The 7,845-nt window shown below is 36.9% G+C and overlaps 1 protein-coding gene across 1 annotated transcript in view; it reads right to left on the minus strand.

Moving 5' to 3' along the window:
• MCPH1 (microcephalin 1) overlaps positions 1-7,845 on the minus strand; it is a 124,995-nt gene that overhangs the window by 27,037 nt on the left and 90,113 nt on the right. The window lies entirely within an intron of this gene.

Genomic DNA, 7,845 nt, shown 5'->3' on the forward strand with positions numbered 1-7,845 from the left:
GGAGGATTATCTTTCCAGCAAAGGATTTATTTGGAGAGATAAAGAACAGACTGTTACTCAGCCGGTGAGGTACTTATGTTGATATTTACAGAGCAATAAGTTGTATGGAGGCAAGGAGTCCAAACTCAAAGAAGCCCTAATCTTGGTAACTTTGTCCTGTCCCATCATGGGTTCTGATGCCTCACTAACCAGGGAAAATAACCCACTTTAATTCCTTCCTTTGGTTATACAGCGGTAGGACCAACAATGAAAAGAATGCCCAGTTTTTGTGGTAGAATCAGCAAGAGGGTGGGCAATGTTTTTGAGAACTATTACTGAACTATGTTTATTGGTACTGAAAAAAGGAAAATATTTATCTTTATGGAGTGCAAAAATAGTTTGCAGTTGCTCTGTCCTCTTCAAATTATACATCCATAATACAGTTCAACAAATATAAATGTATGAAAACATGCTGCAAATATTTTTCTTGCACTCTCCATAAAAAGGTTAGTGCATGCACTGTGTTTTTTTCTTGAGGGAAACAGATGTCAGGAACTAGGTACCTTACTGTTGCCGTAAATGTCCTCTCCCTCTCTGAAACGTTGTTTATTCCTCTTACACAGTTTTTCACTTCCTTTTCATTCCCTCTTTGACATCAGTTTATCTTTGAATTCAGATTCTTAACTTGAACATGCTCTTTGGAAGTATGACATGCTGTTATTAGCAAGTAAGTGTGCTACTACCAGATGAGAGGACCTTCCGCTAACCTGCATGACTGCTTACAAGAGGAAGGATTTAAATCACAGCGACTGGGGTGATTTGTAAGGCTATCTTACTGTCAGCTGCTTAGACCTTTTAAAAATACATTCCTTTAAACAAACGGCACATGCATTTTTCTTTAGGATGTCAGTAAGGCAGATTTCTCATTTTCCAAAAGCCTTCTGGATTGTTTCAGAGTCTGCTGCCTTTTCACATCAACATAGTACAGCATTCACATAATACAACAAAAGTCAAAACCTTACATAAAGATTTTAGGTTTAAATTGTCCAAATGCACAAAATTATAATTAAAAAGACATTTTTCAAAGCATAGAAATAGTATATAAGCATACAGAGTAATAACATCTGTTAAGTTTTTTCACTTACAATTCAACAGTTAAGAGTAAATCCACAAGTGCTATGGGAACAATTTTTAAAAACAGGTTTTAAAGGCTTTACTAGAGCTAGTTGCTACACATTAGTACACAAGTTATCTCATTCAGTTTCAAACCAATGATAACCTGTTTAAACAAGTGCTATATTATGCTTTGCCCAGTATGGGAGATACACAGAGCACAGCACTTAACACTGTCAGATATTCAGCAGTGCAGTTGTAAGATCCTTAACATTAGCTGTAATTTCCATGTTAGTTTTTAACTTGTGCAATTTGAGTTTAAAATGTAATTATACTTGTTACCAGCTAAAGTTTGCTGTCATCACCTAACTTTGAAGAGAATAAGCACAGCCTTTGGGCACTATAGCCAAACTACATAAAAATGTTAAGGAGGAAGGGCATGTAGCAACTATTCTTCATAATCCTGGGACTCACTTCCTACTTCTGTATGTGGATGACTCATCTTTCAAAGATTAAAATAACATTCATTATCAGAAAATGCTCACAGTGAAAGACACTACCAGCCGTCCTACAAACAGGAACTTCATTAATGCACAGTGAGAGTCTTCTTAGATATGTGCCTACTTATTTGTATAGACTAGTGTTCCATAGATACTTGTGAATTCTACTTTAGATATCACTAGAAAATTTGGACTGAAGAAAGAAATCACTATAAAAGTAATGAAACAGCAGAAATAAGAAGCATTTTGTATTAAACACAGTTTTGGAATGTGGAAATGACAACGAAAGGAATTTTAAAAACCCCATTAATTCATGTTATTGTTATTACTCAAGATGTGATATCATAAAGTCCCAATCTAAATTAACATGACCAATTATATTTTAGGTACAGTAGCATCAACAACATACTAAGCACACACATTTATACAGATATAATTATGTATATATAAAATATATAATGTCTTTTGATGTTAATACAATCTCAATGAAAAAAACTTGAGAAAATGTTATATTAAAAAAAGTGGGACACCAAAATAAGCCTATAATTTGAAAATATGATCACATTAAATATCCAATTATCTGAGAAAAGATAGCCCAAGTTTAACCCAAGATAGTCCAGGAAAGCCAATCCAGCCAGTGGCTACAAAGAAAGCAATGAAATTGACATATTGGTAGGAGAGGTGCTGAATTTAGACCTTCCAAATTTGAAGCAATTAAGTACATAATCTACTTTTGTGAAGATCTGATAGTTCTCTAACTATCCTTATGATAGCAAAGTTGAATGTAATTTACTGAGGCAGAACTAGTAAAACAAGCTTCATAAGCAAGTCACATTTCAAATATTATGAAGGAGCCAGACAGATTATGTTAAAAAATTCAGTAACTTGATTATAAGGACCAAGATAGGAATTTTAGACACATTAATGAAAGCATAGCATCAAAAAAGGGAGACAATAAAACATCAAAGAAACAAAGGAAACATAACTTGCAGATTATAGATTTAAATGTGTTGAAGGATGGTGGCAGTATCAATTGTCAAAGAGAAAAAGGGAGCATGCAAGCATTTCCAAGGGAATACACAAAGTTTGGTTTTGGCTGCATTATGCTTCCACTAGTGCTGTGACATCTAGGAAAAATACTGTGTACTGAAATGATGGATTGGATATTACAAGGCAAGATGGGAACAAACAGACTGAGTCACCAAGACAGAGTGGTAACTGAAATTTCCAGCGGATCAGATTATTGACCTCTTGTCCCTTCAGCAGAAGTACAATATGAGAACTATTGGGCAAATGCCCTCCCTTGTAAGGAAGGGCACTCAAAGGAGACATGCTGGAACGTCAGAGATGGAACATAGAGATGATTATGAATTCACAAGATGGTACACCAGATGTTCTGAGTGATTAGAAATAAGCTGCAGCTGAGAAAGTGAGTGGAATCCTGAGACTTTGTTAAAGAAGTCTTGAGAGACTGGTGCAGAAGCTCAGACTAAATAAAAAAAGATAATGAGCAAATGGTGGGGAAAGTCAGAATAAGTGCAAAGATATTATCATTAAAGTGCTAAAAATCTGAACTATGGGTCTTGATGAAAAGAAATTTTTTGGTTTATAGAAAAACATAATAACCTGTCACTCCTCTCCTTCAAAAAGAGTGTAAGATCTAAAAACAGACATGATTTTCAGCAGACTAAAAATCCAGTAGAGTCCTGGATCCTGTCCCCTGTTTTTTAAGTTACAAGTTCATGAGTCTTGTCCTTGTTGACATTTGTTCCTGAGAAAAATGCTAAACTACTCACAGTGAAAGAAAATATTTTGAAGACAGCAAATGGAAGTATCATAAACTAATATTGAAGTACCAGGAACCAAAGGTGGGGACTTAACACTGAGTGACAAAATGTGAGGAATGTAAATACCAGAAATATATAAAATACTTTATTAATTTATTCCACGTTTCAGATGATTTTTCATCTCAGATTTGATTTTGAAGTTACATGTTCTCACATTGCAGCATTTTCATTTATATATGTAGATCAAATATCCCTGTAAGAATGCAGCACCAAACCTACTTGTTTACAGGGTTTTGCCTTTAGTTTGCACATATTTTATTGCGTAGTTTTCCCTTCCTAAAATGAGAAAACTGCTGAAATGAGAACTTACCTACTAAATCAACGTCCTGAAAGTTTTAGGTGGCAAAGTTTGCGGATAGCAGACTAAAGCCCAGTCAACATTTTCTCATATTACTTAAGAAGTTTATATACTTCCTTTTCTATCAGCGATCTCACAAGAGCTCTGTATCTGCCTGTCAAACAGAAGCTGCACAGCTGTAAGTAAAATGATAATTGGAAAGATAATGTTAGTAGAATTCAGGCATCTCTCTCAAAGCAGCCTAGTCATATGCTGTATGGAAGAAACCCAGGATTGGCTCAGTAAGGGAATTTACTGTTTCCCAGGAAAGGAAATTGCCTGCACACATCTGGCAAAATGTTCTAAATGTTTAGTTTTGACAAAATATACATTTCAGCTCTGCTTATAAGGTGAGTTCTGTAGAATGGGTATCTTCTTTCTAAAAAGGGAATGATCTAATTTGTACTTTAAATATGCCAATCCACTATTCGCTTTTTTATGGCATATATTGTATACACTTGGCTCTACAGCAAGCGGGAACTCACAGGCTAAAGCTATATTTTAGTTTACAGGAAAAATGTATCACGAATGTAAATACAAAACTCCATATCGACAGCAGAAATGAAAGATGAAGACAACAATGAACATGAAAGAAATACTGAGAGGATGACTAGTCTGAAATAAAACTTTTTACTCAGTTTCTGACATTTATAAGACTCCATGCCACATTATTTAAATTCCTCCCTACTTCAACATGTCTAACAAAGAAATGGTCCTTCTCATAACTGACAGGGACAGATCTTCTCAGTCATTCAGTTTTCAGAATAAGCCCTCCCCTTCAAGCAGACTTGTTAAAATGCCTCTAAGGCTCAGCGAAAAGGCTGTATTCAGGCATCTTCCTTCCTCTTCCTCAAATTTCAAGGACAAAAATGGATTTAACTTGCCTTACTTTTCACACCAGTTTTCTAAATTTAGCTGTTACTACTTTCTTTCCCCCTGAACTCTGACTGGCTTTGACTCCCTGGAGAGGCAGAGAAGACCACTTCCTCCTCCACAGCTGGGAAAGCTGCTCCCAAAGGGATAGAAAGGGTGAAGGATCACAATCAACTGCTCCAAAAGATGCACCAAATACGGCACTATGCTGTAGCGAAGGGTTAAAGGGATGTATATTTATTTCGTTGGCAAGGTGAACATTCACTAACTTTCCTGGACATTGGGAAAGAGCACCTCATTAAAGCAATATGAATCCTTTGGACCCAGATGGGGAAACAGCAAAACCCTCTCTCAGTTATATGTGTGTGTGGGGGTTGTATTCCAGTCACTGCCCCTACAGCCTGGGATTATCAATGAAAGGTTGGGGAAAACATTACCATGGTGAACCTCAGGGTGTTACTCCAAGAGCTAGATGAGAAGCACAGTGAGTAGTAGCTAACTGGGGGTGCCTGCTCTGCTGGTAAGAGTATTCCATTAGGGGTTTGTTGTCACTTCTTAGAATGATACCTGTGCTTTCCATACCTTTTCCCTGAACTGCAGACAGCTGCTGCAGCAACTGGCCATTTACTCATTCATACATTCAGTCATTCATTCATTCACAACAACAACAAAAAAACCAAGACACAAAAACCAAACCCAGCTTAAAACACAGTAAAAGGTGAACTTGTTTCTCTTTCCAGTATTCCTACAACCACAGTTCTCCCTAGTGGAGGCCCAGGATACAGCAAGGCTTTCTAGGCAGTCTCCAAATTCAGTTTTTGTCCTGGCCTCATTACAGCACAAGGGCCTCCCAGGGTCATGCTTTGGCCTTTCATAAAGGAAAACAGACTCCAGTTCAAACCTTTAGAGACACTCCTCTCTCCTCAAAAACCCAGCAAAACTGAGCTGCCAGATTACAATGGTGATCTGACTCACTGGGGTGGCACACAGATGGCAAACTTTATAGCCATTCAAAAACTACTGATTTAATTAAGCCTCTCATGGAGATCCTATCTAATGAATTCTCAGCAGATTCTCTCTTAAATCTTGTATTTTATATGTGTTCAGTCCCTTGAATAGAGTTCTAATAATTAAAAAGAAAATGTCTAAAAGACCACACTGCTCAGTTTCATATTTTCATTTAATATCTAACAAAAGAATTAAAAAAAAATCCATGACAATATAATCAGAAAAATAAAGATTATCCTCCAGTTCTTCCTCATTAAGAGACAGATATGTTCAGGGCTGGAGCAATCTAATTTTCAGCACTACTCTGTTGAGCATAAGCACATAGTGGTGAAAGGAAGGATAACTAGTAAAATATGGCCCTGTAATTTTTTGGGCTAGGTGTGCAAGGAAAACAGGGAACAGACCAATTTAAGGACAAATCGTAATGGGAAATTCCTATTTAACTTAGCAAATTAATTAAAGTACCCAAATAACAGAAGATACTGAATTGGAATGTCTGGTTAGATAACTAGAAATGCTTCACACAGTCTAGTGCATTAATTGAATGCTATATTCTTCATTGGATAATAGTAGGTTGGTCAAGTGTCTTGCAAAAGACTGTTATTCACATGGAATTAAACATTCTTTCAAAGACTTCAGTTCATTGAAAATTATAAATCAGTATACAACAAGTTGGAAACTTTGTTATCAATGCAAGTAGCCGTCACATTAATCTGCTTTCCTATTGCAATACAAAATTGAAGGGATGGAGAATGCATACTTCATATACCAAACCCTTCACATACATATATTTTGCTGCAAATAATCTTGACTCTTCCAAACATATTCTTCTGTTTCCTCTGGTTAGAAGAATGAACAACGGCATATGAATACTCCACAGGAAAAAATCTGACAGATTTGTTCCACTCATCACAGTCCAAATATAATCAGAATCTTTCTGGAATTCTCCAGAATTTAATTCTGGAGATTTTCCTTTCCAAAGGTAACTATGTAAAGAAAGATCAGCAGCTTCCAACAATCTAAAACATGAATTTTAACTGCTACAATTATTTTTGACAGCCCCTGAATGCAATTTCCATGATATAAAAATGTAAAGCCACATTAATACACTATATGAGATACAGCAAGTTGTGTAGGAGTCTGTCCTAAGAGATCATGAGACATGCTGGGATTTTCCTTGAATATGAGAAACTTTGGTCAGTAATTCATGTTAGTTTGACTAGCACGGCATTCCCTTTGTTTACTTTAATTAAGAAAAATCTATGGTTTCCAGATCCAGACCTAGCCAAAATCTCAGGCAGTCAGTATCCTATCATGCTGGTTTCAAGAAGACAACTTCTTCCTACAGAGAAGTAAAATGTTCCAAAATAAAAAAGATGACCGATCATTGCAGAGACCATGGGAGTTGGGAAGTAGGGGAAGCTCCTTTTTACTCTTATATATACATTTCAAATACTTTATTAGAATTTCCCCTCCCCTTTTATGGGTATTTCCCACTCCCAAGGGCACAGAATTGGGCTAGGGAGAACTAACAGGGTAATTCCTATTCAGCCATGCCACTTCCTGAGCCATGCCTTACTGCCACTGACTCTGGATGGTTTTTCCTCTTCCAGTACCAGCTGACTTGTGATTTCTAACTCTTTTATTAGCATTAGCACTTCCAAAGTTAGCCATGTCATAAGACAAAACAAGCCTTTAAAATAATAAATAAAAAGCTTGTAAATGCTTAACTATTGAAAGATGTGCCTAAACATGAGTATTCATTTCAGAGATTCAGTAAAATACAAAGTCTGTGTTCAGCTGAAAACCCCTAATTACTGCTCCTCTTGCTCTCTTTGCGAGGACGTACCCAAGCCTGCTTTTGTATGCTTGGGACAGTGTCTTTCTCTGTAATTCCACAATGTATTACACACTAACTAAATTACATCTTGGTTCAGCACATTTTAAAGAAAATAAATTAAGAACAAACAAGCCCATAGACTTCTGTATGTAGGGGGGGGGAAGGGAGGGGGTCCGAGGGGAAAGAGCTAAAAAATGATTACGCAAATAATTTACTAGCATAGTTGGAGGCTATCGGAACTGATTGCTCTGTCTAGGAAACCCTTAATGAGAGCCGTACTGCAGGAATTCGCAGGGGTCCTGCCGCTGCCGGCTCCTCCCTGGGGTTTCCTCTCGCCGCCCCGCCCCC

The sequence above is a fragment of the Corvus brachyrhynchos genome, unplaced genomic scaffold (genome assembly GCF_000691975.1).
Source record: "Corvus brachyrhynchos isolate BGI_N302 unplaced genomic scaffold, ASM69197v1 scaffold136, whole genome shotgun sequence".
In the NCBI taxonomy this organism is placed as follows: Eukaryota; Metazoa; Chordata; class Aves; order Passeriformes; family Corvidae; genus Corvus; species Corvus brachyrhynchos.